The sequence below is a fragment of the Pelodiscus sinensis genome, chromosome 9, assembly GCF_052426305.1.
Source record: "Pelodiscus sinensis isolate ZL-2025 chromosome 9, ASM5242630v1, whole genome shotgun sequence".
Taxonomy (NCBI): domain Eukaryota; kingdom Metazoa; phylum Chordata; order Testudines; family Trionychidae; genus Pelodiscus; species Pelodiscus sinensis.
The window spans coordinates 31173800-31188959 of record NC_143060.1 but is presented as its reverse complement, the minus strand read 5'-3'; the positions used below and the strand labels follow the sequence as shown (position 1 = coordinate 31188959).

The following is a 15160-nucleotide window of genomic DNA, read 5'->3' as shown; positions in this document are numbered from 1 at the left end:
AAAAATTATAGGAAAGAAAAGTAACTTTCTCTGAATGATACATTGATGTCCTGGAACAAGTAAGTATAAGAGCCAATTTGTAAGCAGCAAGGAAACATTAAATGTATCACACTTGTAAAAACAAAAATGGAAAACTTAGTTTACTTTTTGTCATTTCACTTTTATTTTAGGGATGTTAAATCTCGAGTAAATGACTAATCAAATAGTCGATGCAAATTAATCAATGATTAGTCAATAGGGTGCCTCTGCTTTTGAAATGTAGCAGCAGCCCTAAGACTATTGCTGCACTTCAAAGGCCAAAGCGCTGCAGGGAGTACAGGGCCAGCAGGGTAGTCGCCCATTGGCCCTGTGCTCTCCATGGTGCTTCAAAGCAGCAGCGCTGCGTAAAGCCCAGGATCATCTGGGGACTTTTCCACTGACCCTGGGCTCCATGTGGCGCTGCTGCTTTGAAATGCTGTGGGGAGCCTGACATCAGGCTCCTTGTAGCAGGATAGCAGCTAGCAGGCGGGGGCTCACTGTCGTAGCCCCCTCCCACTTTCCACCTGCTGTCCTACTGACTTAATATTTTCTCACACTGTGTACCCCACAAAGTCTAACCGCAACAGTCCGTGTCTCTGGCCAGACCTCAGTCCGTTGCTTCAGGCGGGCCGAGGGTGTAGCTCCACAATGCTGGGTCTGATGATCCCAGCTTCCTCCTCTCTGTACCCTGCTGGAGAGATTACAGCCAGTCTTGTCTGGCTAACGGGGGGAGGGGAAATATTCTCTGCACGCACCCCCTCATTACCTGCCCTTATGGGTTTTAAACGGCACGCGTGCTGTGTCGCCCGGAGCGACCTCCCCGGTCTCTCCCCTTGGGTCCTAAAGTCCCCTGGGTTACTCGCGTCCAGGGTGGTGCACGTGCCGCAAACCCACCGTGAGATGTGGGCTCTGCGCTGGGACGCACTGGCGGCGCTGTGAGTCATGCGGGGGGGCCTGCCACCATAGCAAGCGGGGGGTGATCCCCTGTCACACTCCTCAAGGCATTTCAAACCGGCTGTGGCACATGGAGCCTGGGATTGGTGGGGGAGTCCCCAGCTGATCCCTGGCTCCATGTGGTGCTGCCTCTTTGAAATGCTGCATGCAGCCTCGTACACCCCAGCTGCATGTGGTGTTTCAAGGCAGCAGCACTACGTGGAGCCTGGGGTCTGGTCCCAGGCTCCACATGGTGCAGCTGCTTTGAAGTACCCCTTTCACCTTCCCTCCTCCTTGCGTCCTCTTTCTGATAGAGGCAGCAAGGGGAGGGAAGTGACTAGTCGACTTGACTAGTCGTTCATATCCCTATTTTATTTAAGAATGTAAGACTGGCCATAATAGGTCAGACCATTGGTCCATTTAGGCCAGTATCCTGGGCTTTGATATTGACCATGCAAAATGCTTCAGAGGGAATGAACAGACCACGGACATTTTATCAAGTGATTCATCCCTTTTGTCCAGTCCCAGCTTCTTGCAGTCAGAGATCTAGAGATACCCAGACCATGAATGACATGCCTGACAACTTTTTGAACCCACATATACTCATGGCTTTTACAAAATCCCATGGTAACAAGTTCTATAGATTGACTGTGCTATGCATGATGGACTTCCTTTGTTTTTTTTAAATCTGCAGGCAATTAATATCATTGTATGACCCCTGGTTCTTGTGTTATATGAAGGCATAAATAACAATTTTTCTCTATATCAGGCATTATTTTATAAACTGTTGTCATATCCCCCCTTTAGTCATCTCTCTTCTAATGTGAACAGTCCCAGTCTTTTTAATCTCACCTCATATATAAACTGTTCCATACCCCAATAATTTTGTTACATTCCTCTGTAATTTTTTCAATTCTAATATATCTTTTTCCAGATGGGTGACCAGAACTGCATGCAGTGTTTGAGGTATGGCATACCATAGATTTATATAGTGGCATTATCATAATTTCTGTTTTATTATTGATCCCTTTTCCAATGGCTCCTAACACTGTTAGCCTTTTTTGACTGAGGGTATGTCTACACTGCTGCGTTTTTCCAGAAAAACAGCCATTTTCCCAGAAAAACTATACTTATGTTCACACTGCTATTGCATTCTTTCAACAGAAAGTCGAAAGAACGGAGGGATTTTTCTGACAGCAGTATGAAGAAGCCTTTTTCCGAAAAAGCTTTTTTGGAAAAAAGCACGTGTGGATGCCGAAGAGGGAGTTCCTTCAAAAGAAGAGGCCTCCAGGAAATAACACAGGTGCCCTGGTGGCCACTCCGTTCATACTAATCACAACTTAAATGTGAGATAGTGTCCAATTAATGTAGACGCTATCTTTCGAAAAAGCATATTGCTTTTTCCTTGCACTTTTGCTGTGTGGACGCTCGCTTTCGAAATAAGCTTTTTCGGAAGATCTCTTCCAAAAAAGCTTCTTCCTAAAGAAGCCTGCAGTCTAGACATATCTATCAGAGTGACTTATCTATCTGGCTCATTGCTTTGCTATATTCTTCTTTTGTCTTCATTTGATTTTCTGTTCTATAGTAACTTCATTGATTTCAATGGGGTAAGGATTTCTCCCTGGGTATGTAGCTCTGACTTCCCAGAAGTATTCTTTCTCCTCTTTTTTTAAAACAGCCTTTCTTAGAACACGTACTCCAAGCACCTGTGCTCAGTGGGTAAGTTCTGTATGAGGAGATATTAAAAAAAATTGGACTTTTCAGCTTGGAAAAGAGATGACTAAGGAGGGATATAATAGAGGCATATAAAACCATGACTGATGTGGAGAAAGTGAATAAGGAAATATTATTTACTTCCTCACATAACACAAGAACCAGGGGTCCACAATTAAGCAACAGGTTTAAGACAAACAGAAATACTTCTTCACATAATGCACAGTTAACATGTGGAACTCATTGCCAAAAACTGTTCTGGAGACCAAAACTATAAGAGGGTTAAAAAATGAACAAGATAAGTTGGAGGATAAGTCCCTCAATGACTATTAGCTAAGAGAGTCAGAGATACAACCCATGCTCTGAGTGTTGCTAGCCTTTGATTGCCAGAAGTGGACAACACAATGAATCATTCAATGATTGTCTGTTTGGTTCATTTCCTCTGAAGCACCTGTTATTGGCCTGTGTCAGAGAAGTAGACACTGGGCTAGATGGCCTATTGATCTGATCTAGTGTGACTGTTCTTCTGTTTTCAATCATTCCTTAGGCCATTTAGTAGCATTTACTAGAAACTGAAGCAGGAAACCAGGTTTCACGATCATCCATAGGTTGAAAGGTCAATATGTAATCAGGATACTTATGGTTTCCCCTGATGTCCAGTTTTCAAGATAGGGAGCAGAAAGTTTGGAGTGATAATCCTTTAGAAGGCAAATAACAAATTATAATATAATCCATCAAAAAATTAGTATTCATAAAGTGTCTTTTCATCTATAAATCTCCAAGTCTGACATACTGTTGGAAGAAGCATTATTTTGGAAGAGTCTGTAGAAGATGGGCATGGAAGTTACAAATTGCAAGTTGTAACTGCAAGTTGTAACTAGATGGTGGAGAGAGAAGGAAAGAACTGAAGAAACTGTGGTGACAGGAAACAGGGCTTCTAAAGGAGGAGACAAACTAGAAGAGTTGATTAATCATGTAGCAGTAAAGATGTGGCCAAATGGACATAGAGAGACACCTGGTGACAGAGGTATAAGAATAGAAAGTAATTGGAAAAGGGAGACAAGAAGAAGCCAGCAGAATCAGGGAATGAGAGAGTACAGAGAAAGGAAAACTGGGTCAAGTCACCAGAAAAAGACATTTTAATTCCCTCTCTAAACACATTGAAGGTGCTATTGGATGTGCACAGATTATCATATATGTTCCCTCACCAGATGTTGATTAATGAAGGTAAACACATTGATCCCTTTACATTTTGTTTCATAAATCCATCCCTCTAACCGTGAAAAGGAGGATAATGTGTGAGGGCAAATTGTTAGTCTGTGGAGGTTGCCTGGTACCACACAGCAAACAGGTCTTTGGCCTCAGAATCTGTGGTGCTCAGGAATCTGCCAGAGATTCAAGGATCCGTCTGTCTCTACATCAGGTCTTAGTACTCTATTGACTTCTTTGGAGCTCAGTGCAGAATAATTCACAGGATTGTTTGGCCAGACGCAACCTTTTAATATGTGTTTGTAAAGGCCCCAGCACAATGGGGTCTTAGTTCTGAATGAAGTCACTCTATTCATGCACAGAATCTCACTTGAGGCAATTGACAATTTTATTATAGCATAAGCTTTCCAGAACTTGCAACTCACCTCCCCAGATGCATAGGCATGCGCAGCACATTTCATTAGGGTGTGCACCCAGGAAATTTTTTTTTTGAAGGCGAATATTTATTGAATACTCAATCATAAAGGACATGCTGCGAGTGAACATGGGTTTTCTATACATTTCGACAACATCTATATTATGCAATTGGGTGCTGTGGCGGGTATTAAAGGTGCGACCGCTCCCTCCCACCCGGAAGGGGAGTTCAGCGGACCCACTGCCTACCCTCAGTCTGATCTTTGGGTCCCCCGGTCCCTCGGGTCCGGTCCTTCGGGTGCGATCTCCCTCTCCCGGGCTGGGAGGAGGGGTTCAGCGAACCCGTCAGTCTGTCTGTGAAAGGGTTGAGTAGGGTCCCCAGCCCTAAAGTCTAGCCCGGCCCCGGGTGGGGTCCTGAACACGTATGTAGGATCTGGGTCGGGGTTCTGGCTTATTGGTGCGCCTGGAACCCTGGGGATAGGAGTAGGCAGGGGAAGGGGAACCTGAGCCCACCCTCTTCTCCAGGTCCCAGCCTGGAGCCCTAAGTGCAGGGTGTGGTGCTCCCCTTGCACAACGGATGGAGGTTACTCCCGAAACCCATACATCCATGGGCGCCAGAGACGTGCCGCCCCAGGCTGCTTCCTTCCCCCTGCTGGGTAATTGGGTCCAGGGAACCGTCGCGAGGCATCACCACTGCTTGGTCCATCCCTGGTCCTACTGGGCGGTCTGGTGGCCCGTGCATCCCACACAGTTTCCTCCAGCGCGGGGGCAGGTCCTCCCTCTCTCCGCCAGGACAGGGCCGCCTCCTCCGTGTGCACCTCCCTCGTCTCTGGCCCTGCCGCATTTTAAGCGGCCCGGGGGCGGACGCTCTGCCCCCTGAGCCTCCTGGCGTTCGCCGGCTTGTACGCTCTCCCGGCCTCACACCGGGGAGTGCTGGCGTGACTTGGCCCCGCCTCCCGTGCGGCGGGGCTGCACTGCTTCCCCGCTCGTCTCCGGCACTGCTGAGATGGAAGCCGGAGCTGTTCCAGCTGGCCGCGGTGCCGGCTTGCCTTTCTCACCACGGGGGGGACAGGGCCTCCCCCTCAGCCGTGCAGACCTTCGCGGGTCCGTCACAAGTGCTTATTGCATAATACAACAATCCATAAAACTAAAAGAGTGTATCATGTGATTAAATTAAAAGGCAAAGCCATTTTTTTGAGACATTAGGGTGTGCTTGGGCACACGCAGCACACCCCCTGTGCATGCCTATGCTCAGATGCATGTGTCTGACATTCAAACAAAGTGTGTTCCATAGTTCACAGCAAGAGATTGTATGTATGTATGTACAATGTCATGAAAATCAGAATGTATTTCTTCACTGAAAGAAGAACAAAGGATTTTTCTACATCACATATACAATTCTATGCAAATAGGTCACCCCGTAAAATGGACTTTTGTATGTGATATGGGAAAATATAACTAATAGACAGGATGTGGTCCCTTTAAATCTCTGTGTTCTATTTGGTTGCCTAGGACAACTCCTGTAAACATCAGTGAAACAATATATGGTCTTTTAAAAAGCTGGGAAGTGAACCTGATGTAAAAGGTCATTTCAGGATTGAGTCAACTGTGAGTATATACCTGAACTAAGAGGCTGTGTAATTTTTTGGACTGCTTTGACCATCTGTTGCAATACCTTGCTTTATGTTTCTGGATTTTTACCTGTGATTTATGATAGATTGTGGTTTTAGGAAAAAAATCTGAATGTTATTTTCAATATTGCTGTGTTATTCATACTTATAAATAAATGTATATTTGGTTACAAATTACTTTTAATTAAATATTTCTAACTACAGAAGGAAGAGCTTTGAAAATGACTATTCACCCCATTGATAATGCCATTCTCAGACTGTGACTTTATTGTTTCTTGTTAGAGAAGGGTTTGGAGAGAAGTAAAAGAGCCTTTTCATTACTTCCACACAAAGAATAACACATTTTCTGAAGGGATCTACAAATAAGAGTAAAAATAAATGATACTTTTTCTGATATTAGTTGTAATAGAGGCATTAAGAACTAACTACAGGAAAAATGTTTCAAAATGTTGGACTTGTCAGGACAAATCTCCAGATTCCTCATCTTATTTGGTTCTGTAGATCTAGAAAGAGCATGAGTGTGCTATTATAACATCATGACACAATTTCTGGAACATTTAACCATTATTGTTCTTGATATTTTAGGGCAAAATTCTTCTTTCAGATGGGATTATAGGAAATGTAGTTCTGGATCAGATGAATGATCCATCTGGTAACTTATCTATTCTCTGAGAGTGCTTAGTGATGCTTGAGAAAGTGATGGGATCCTCGGAGTTTGCTTCTTCTTGCTCCAAAACCCCTTGAGTCCTTGCATGTCAGTCAACTTTGGTCTAAATGCATATGGTACAGCTCTATGCCAAAGGATCCTTTATGTTGACTTTCACACACTCTAATCCCCTGTTCTTAAAGTTGATTTTTACACAGGTGAAAATATTTTCCAACTAAATAAAACACAACTTCAGCTATATATTCCAACCAAATAAATATATTTCAACTAAATAAAACTACAATTCCTTTATATACCTCTCTTAAGCACTCTATTTTAATTTTCTGTTTTTATTAATTCATTATTCATTGACAACTGAAATTTATTAAATGTTGTACCTAAACTATAAGTTAAATTGAGTTATTTGATAGGTTCTTTATTGATGTAACTCTTCCAGTTTTTTAATTCCATTGTGCACTATACATTTATTAAGGGTATGTCTACACAGCAAAGTTATTTCGAAATAACAGCCCTTATTTCAAAATAACTTTCCTAGCATCTACACAGCATCGCTTATTTCAAATTTGGTAAACCTCATTCTATGAGGAATAACACCAAATTTGGAATAGCTATTTCAAAATAAGTGCTGTGTAGACACTTATTTCAAAATAGGGGGCCACCAGCCATCCCAGGATGCCCTGGTGGCCACTCCAACCTCAACCAAGAACACTTCTCTCCCTTCCCCTCTCCCCAGAGCCCTTAAAGGAGCAGACTCTGGCCACAGTGCCTGTGCCAGCTCCAAGCCTGCCAGCCCAGAGCCAGCAGTGGCTGCCTCTGACCCAGTGGCCCCAAAACATGAGCTAGCAAGTCACTGGCAGCCAGCCCTCCACTGCTCCTCAGGAGCAGTCTGCTGGCTTCCAGGAGCCTGTCAGGGCCCAGAGAAGGTGAGCGTCTTCCCAGTCCAGGGTGGAGATTATGGATCTATCTCAGGTTTGGGGGGGGATGCCCCCAACATCCATGATCTCCACACTAGATGGAGGAATGCGGCCATTTATGGCAGGATAGCGGCCAGCCTGGCCACCAAAGGCCAGAAGTGATCCCAGAGAAGGTTTGCATGACAATCAAGTTGGTCCGGCGAGACGTCCAACCCTGAGTCCTGAGTTTCCCCTTCCACTTCTTCCCCTTGCTTCTCCCTTCCAGCTCTCTCCTCCCAGGTTTCCCCCTCCCCTTTCCCACCCTCTCTTCTCCCGCCACCTTTCCCCAGTCTCACCAGAGTTTTATCCCCCTCCCCCCGTTTTGTTAAATAAAGAGAGTTTGTGTTCATGAAAATACATGTATTTTATTTGAAATCAGGAAGGGGGGTCAGGGAGGGGTAAGTGGAAGGATGTGAGGGAGGAACGAGGCACAAGTCCCCAGTGGGGCAGACCAGGGAGGGTCTTAGTACTCCTGAGGGCGGAAGCTCTCCCGCAGGGCCTCCTGGATATTGACAGCCCCCTGATGGACCTCCCAGATGGCAGCCTGCAGAAAGTGCAGCCAGGCTCGCAGCAACGCCTCCAAGACAAGCACCAGAGTGCCCAGGGGCAGCTCTGGTTCCATGTTGCAGAGTGCTATGGTGTCCCAAGTGAGGGCAACCAGAGCACGCAGAGACAAAATGCTTTGCTGTCCCTCATCGAGGTAGACAAGGTAGCAGAAAAAGCTGAGAACTGGCTGTCCAGGGGGATCCCTTTAAGCATATACCTCAGATAGCCTCAGGCAGCAGCCCCACACAGTAAATCCTGACCTGGTGCCCTGCTAGAACTGGTTCTGGACTTAAATGCGATTCAGAGTCCACTCAGTGTGGATGCACTATTTTGAAATAGCAAAATGCTATTTTGAAATGCTTTTTGTGTGTAGACGCATTATTTCGAAATAAGCTATTTTGAAATAACCAGTCTAGACGCAGCCTAGAGGTTTCCCTGGTGTTGCTTTCTAAAAAATTTCCTCACCACCAATTTCTGTGCAATGCATTACGTGCCTTTTGGTAGAGCATGTAGAAGGGATCACAAGGTATCTTTTTGTAACCCCTCCTGTTTGCAAGCCCAGTGTGAGGTTATTCAGCATAGGAGAAGCCTTGTGACTTCTTACACCACTGTGGAAGGCTAGGCCTGAGGCTGCTTTGTGTGCTCTGCGTTGTGTATTTTTTGTGTGTGTGTGTGCGTGTGCGTGCATGTGTGTGTGTGCATGCACACCTCAGACCAGACCCACTCAGACAAGCCACCAGGAACAGGCTTTATTCTTTAAAAAACATAAAACAGGATCACAGTTCAGCAGCTCCTCCTCTCAGCATGCAGCCTGTGTGCTGCTTGTAGCACAGTCCCTGCTGAGATCTTGATGGGGGCAGAGGGCACATCCTGGCAGGAACCAGGAAGTTCTCCCAACATGCTGCGGTTTGTAGTCCACAACTTGTAGTTTCCAGGGCTGCTTCTGAAACACACTAGACCTTGGCTACATTTTCATAGATTAATTAGCCAGAGGGTAATGCCTGCATCCAAAATTTAGTCCCGCATGGAACTAAACTGCTCATAAGGAGGAAGAGTTTAGCCCAACTGTGGATGGATGGGTGCACAGCCCTTGAGGGGAGGATATCTGAAGAAAACACAAAATCCACCCTGCATATTAATTTTTAACCATCCACTGACAACCATCCTCTTCCCTCTGACTGGCAGCTCAAACTCCTAAAGGAACTGTCATTGGCTCTCTGCTCTGCACCATACCTCCCACCTTCTACTGGTGTAGAAAGCATGGAGAACTTTCTGATGGTTCTATTAGTAACCTCAGAAAAGATGTCTGCATGGAAATCCACTTGTTTCCTGGCAATTAAGCCACACAATGGCTATTCTGCATCCCCAAAGCTGCAGATCCAGAGATATATGCAACCTGAGAGGAGCAGAAGGGCCTTTGTAGTATCTGAGACCAGGATACAAGAGGAAGCAGTTGTCTGCCTTCTGGATGACTGAGACATGTGCTTCTTGCTGAGATCCTTTGGGATGAGAAACACTAAATAATTAATATACAATTATATTTATCATGATAATTTTCTGTTTTATTATATAATACAAACTACTGTAAACTGGGATTATACCATAACTACATTTTACTTTTTGTTGACGTTGACAATGGTTTTATTGTCTTCAATAACATTATGAAAAAATTAGCTAGTTAGGGTATGTCTACACTACTAAGTTAATTCGAACTAACGGATGTTAGTTCGAATTAACTTTCATAGGCGCTACACTAGCGCTCCGCTAGTTCGAACTTAATTCGAACTAGCGGAGCGCTTAGTTCGAACTAGGAAAACCTCATTTTACGAGGATTAAACCTAGTTCGAACTAGCTAGTTCGAATTAAGGGGTGGGTAGCCCCTTAATCCAAGCTACTGGGAGACTAGCCCTCCCCAGGTTTCCCTGGTGGCCACTGTGGCCAACACCAGGGAAACTCATCTGCCCCCCTCCCGGCCCCGGACCTCTTAAAGGGGCACGGGCTGGCTACGGTGCCCGTGCCAGGTGCGAGCCTGCCAGCACCCAGCCAGCAGACCCTGCACCTGGCATGGATCGAGCCACCCACCCGATGCCCCCCAGCTCTCCCCCTCTTCCCGGGACCAGGCTGGCAGCTCCCGGGAGCTTGCCCAGTACCGCAAGAGGCGGGCACCCGCCTGGGCTAGTGCAGACATCGTGGACCTCGTCCACGATCTCCGCACTAGGCACAGGAAAGTGGCCGTCTAGGACAGGAGAGCTGCCAGCCTGGCCACCCAGGAGCAGGTGTGCAAGAGAATCAAGGGGGTCCACTGAGACCCCCGACCCTGAGCCCTGAGCTTACAATGGCCGTCCTGGGTCAGACCAAAGGTCCATGTAGCCCAGTAGCCTGTCTGCCGAGAGCGGCCGACCCTAGGGACCCTGGAGGGGATGGACCGAAGACACTGACCAAGCCATTTGTCTCGTGCCATCCCTCTCCAGCCTTCCACAAACCTTGGCCAGGGACACCACTCCTACCCCCTGGCTAATAGCACTCCATGGACCCAACCTCCATCACTCTATCTCACTTCCCTTTAAACTCTGTTCTAGTTCTAGCCTTCACAGCCTCCTGCAGCAAGGAGTTCCACAGGTTGACTCTTTGCTTTGTGAAGAAAAACTTTCTGTTACTAGTTTGAAGCCTGCTACCCATTCCTTTCCTTTGGTGTCCTCTAGTCCTTCTATTATGGGAACTAATGAAGAACTTTTCTGTATGCACCCTCTCCACCCAACTCCTGCTTTTAGAGACCTCTATCCTGTCCCCCCTCCGTCTCCTCTTTTCTAAGCTGAAAAGTCCCAGTCTCTTTAGCCTCTCTTCATATGGGACCTGTTCCCAACCCCTGATCATTTTAATTGCCCTCCCCTCTCCCAGCCTCTCTCTTCCCCTCTCCCACCTCCTTTTCCCATTCTCCCCCAGTTTTGTTCAATAAAGACAGATTCCATTTTGGAATACACGTTATCTTTATTTTGTACATCAAGAAGAGGGGCTAGGGAAGGGTAAGTGGAAGGAGGTGAGGGAGGAATGGGGCACGAGCCCCTGATGGGGAGGACTGGGCTGGATCTGCGGGCTTCTGGGGGTGGAAGCTCTCCTGCAGCCCCCCAATTGCCCCCTCTCCCCAGATAGCAGCCTGCAGCAAGTGCAGCCGGGCTGATGGCCAAGTGCTGTGATGTGCCCAGTGTGGGTAGTCCGGGCACTCCAAGCCAGGACTGCTTTGCAAGCGGGGCACCCCTGAGAACTGTCTGTCCGGGGTGGGGGTCGGGACCCTTTAAGCACAGCCCTCAGCGAGCCTGAGACAGCATCTCCACGCTCTTAAGTCCTCCTCTGATGCCCTGCCGGCACTGCTTCCGGCCATCCTTAAGCCCGGTTCAGGGTCCACTTAATGTGGACATGCTAGTTCGAATTAGCAAAACGCTAATTCGAACTAGTTTTTTAGTCTGGATGCGTTAGTTCGAATTAGCTTAGTTCGAATTAGCTTAGTTCGAATTAACGTTGTAGTGTAGACATACCCTGTGAGAATAGAGTTTGCTGAACATCATTACTGAGTCTTGGGAATAGTAGGAAGAAATAAAAAAAAAATACAGCCACTTCAATTTTATTTAAAGATTCCTATATTATATCTCTATGTAGGTTTTTAAAAATTATTCTAAAAGTCCTAATCATAACAGTAAAGGCTACCAAACTCTTTGTTTTATAAAATGGCTTTTCTCAAAATAAGGATGATTTAAAACAGAATGCACGGTAGATATATTTACTTTTCCACTACCACCCCCTAGTGCCACTAAACAAAAACACATTTTCACCATTTTTCATAAAAGCATTTTGTTGCATTACATCTGTTACTTCTAAGGAAACAGCTCACTGCTGTATAATGTAGACAAAATACTAAATTCTTCATGGCCTTACTATTGATAGCAATTCATTTCATGTTCTGCTTGACTCTATAAATGTCCTGTTTTTGAAATGAACTTCCTATAAAGATACTAAAAAATTATGTGTGGTATTTGAATAGTCTGGGTACATCTACACTACAGAAAAGACCGAAGCTGCAGTTGTCAATCTTCCAAGGTTTGAACTAGTGGGTGTAGTGAAGACATGCTAATTTGAACTAAGAGGGGCACTCAGGTTGATGCTGGTAGTCCTGCTTCCATGAGGAGTAAGGGAAGTCAAAGGGAGAGTGTTGTCCGTTCAACTTCCTGCAGTGTGGACAGCCCCAAATTTCAAATTAAGGTACTTTGACTTTAGCTATGAAATTAACATAGCTGAAGTTGTGTATCTTAATTCAACCTTATCTTGTAGTGTAAACATACCCTCTGAGTTTTCTTGTGAATTGGCTTTATGTTTCAGTTTCAAAACCTGAAATTACTGGTGTAAATAGCAAGTATGTAGAGGTGGCAGGTTTGTATAATTTTTTAGTGGTGCCCAGAGTGGATCCAAGTCCTGTCCCCCTGACCTGACTTGTAAGAGTTTAAGGGGGTGAGGACCCTAATGTAAAAAATTCCCATCATGGATGGATGTTATGTTGAACTAACCTCTAGCATGGGTAGAAGAATGCTTCTGTTGATGTAGCTAAGGCCAGGTCTGTGCTTAATATTTAGGTCAACATACCTATGGTGTTCAGGGGTATGAAAAATCCATATCCTGAGTGCTGTCCTATGCCAGCCTAACCCATACATAATTGCAGTTAGGTGCATGGTAGAATGCTTTCATTGGCCCAGCTACCATACTTCAGGGAGATGGTGTTCCTAGAATGATACCTCTTCTGTCACTGTAGATTACATACAGTAGCTTCTGAGGTTATTCTAATTTGCTGCAATGTATGAACTTCTGGTTCCCATAATTTGCTGAAGTGCAGTTCCCTGTCCACTCCCACTTCAGCCCCCTTCTGCTCCCCGCACGCCTTACTCTTCGGAGCTGAAATGACAGTTCATGTTTACATTTGCATATGCAGATTTTGTCTCTGGAGACTTCCACAAGGAGCTGCTCTGACCCTTTAAGTCCCTCTATGCCAGGGAAACAGAGTAATGGGGTTGTAGTAAGATTTAAAAACTAGACCCTATCAATTTTAAGATATGAATAGCTTTTACTTTAAACACATAATAGAGTTCTTCTTCAAGTGATGTCCCTGTAGGTGCTCCACTGTTGCTATCAGGTCATCCCGGTGCCGCAGTTTAGAGTTTTTCCTAGGAGTAGTTAGCCAGACGGTGCATGTGCATCAGGCGTCTTTTGACATTCGTGCCTCTCTCTTTGCATGCACAGTCCAGCTTCCACCAGTTCCTTTATTGCTGCCCTCGGTTGCAGATGGAGTGAATTTCTATCTTCAGAGAATCTAGTCAGAGAAAATAATGTTGATAGTTAGCTTTGTAGTTTAACCTGTTAGAGTTAATTCATAGTTCATAGAATCATAGAATACTAGAACTGGAAGGGACCTCAAGAGATAATCAAGTCCAGTCCCCTGTCCTTATGGCAGGACCAAGCACCATCTATATCATCCCTGTCTAATGTGCTCTTGAATATCTCCAGTGATGGAGATTCCACAACCTCCCTAGGCAATTTATTCCAGTGTTTAACCACCCTGACAGATAGGACGTTTTTCCTAATGCCCAATCTAAACCTCCCTTGCTGCAGTTTAAGCCCCTTGTTTCTTGTCCTATCATCAGAAGCCAAGGAGAACAACTCCCTCCCCCCTCTCCTCCCTGTGACACTCCCTTAGATACCTGAAAACTGCTATCCTGTCCCCTCTCAGTCTTCTCTTTTCCAAACTAAACAAGCCCAATTCTTTCAGCCTTGCCTCATAGCTCATGTTTTCTAGACTTTTAATCATTTTTGTTGCTCTTCTCCGGACCCTCTCCAATTTCTCCACATATTTCTTGAAATGTGGTGCCCAGAACTGGACACGACTGAGGCCTAATAAGCACAGAATAGAGCGGAAGAATGACTTATCGTGTCTTTCTCACAACACTCCTGTTAATGCATCCCAGAATCATGTTTGGTTTTTTTGCAACAGTGTCACATTGTTGACTCATATTTACCTAGCGGTCCATTAGGAACACTAGATCGCTTTCAGAAGTACTCCTTCCTAGACAGTCAAGTCCCTTCGGTATGTGTGAAATGGATTGTTCCTTTTTAAGTGGAGTACTTTGCATTTGTCTTTATTAAACTTCATCCTATTTACTTCAGACCATTTCTCTAGTTTGTCCAGATCATTTTGAATTATGACCCTATCTTCCAAAGCAGTTGCAATCCCTCCCAGCTTGATATCATCTGCAAACTTAATAAGAGTACCCTCTATGCCATCATTTAAATTGTTGATGAAGATATTGAACAGAGAACCAGTCCCAAAACAGACCCCGGTGGAACCCCATTTGCTATGCCCTTCCAGCATGACTGGGAACTCTTAAAAACTACTCTCTGGGAATGGTTATCCCGCCAGTTATGCACCCACCTTACAGTAGCCCCATCTAAGTTGTATTTGCCTAGTTTATTGATAAGAAGGTCATGCGGGACTGTATCAAATGCCTTATGAAATCTGACTAACAGTTTCTCTGGGGAGCAGAGGGTGGATTGAATGGCAATGAGGTCTGACATGGGTTTAACCGCCTCTGCAGTCTGCCTGTCGTGGTGGAGAAGGGTGTAGGGCGTCTGATTGGAAGTGCCAGTGTCACTTTTAAAATGTCAGTCAGGAGGCAGTGACACATACTGGGTAGCAATGTTCTCTCTAATCTTTAACATCCATGTGCAGAATAATTTTATGTGCACTGAGGCGTGTGGGAATGTGTTTTGTTTCTCCAAGAAGCCTGCAAAAAGATGTGTGCCGTCCTGGTCTGGAGTGGAGATCCTGGCCCTCCTGGAGTATGGAACAAGGAGGAGACCTTCCAGGATCTCCACTCCAGACACAGGAACAAGAACATATATGGCTGGATGGCCGAGACCCTGGCTCCAATGGGTCGCCACCCCAGGACTCTGGAGCAAGTGAGGAGTAAGGTCAAGGAGCTCTGGCAGGGCTATGTCAAGGCTAGGGAATGCAGCTCTCAGTCCGGGGCAGAACACCA

At 45.5% G+C, this 15160-nt stretch overlaps 1 protein-coding gene across 6 annotated transcripts in view; it reads left to right on the top strand.

Moving 5' to 3' along the window:
* Positions 1–5822: 5822 nt before the first annotated feature.
* TTLL7 (tubulin tyrosine ligase like 7) overlaps positions 5823–15160 on the top strand; it is a 144708-nt gene continuing 135370 nt past the window's right edge. For 5 of the 6 annotated variants that reach the window (XM_025183193.3, XM_006120299.5, XM_025183191.3 and 2 more), the window contains exon 1: positions 5823–5895. The gene's annotated coding sequence lies outside the window, so the exon portion shown is untranslated. The remainder of the gene's footprint in view (positions 5896–15160) is intronic. The other variant, XM_025183192.3, reaches the window with a different exon arrangement.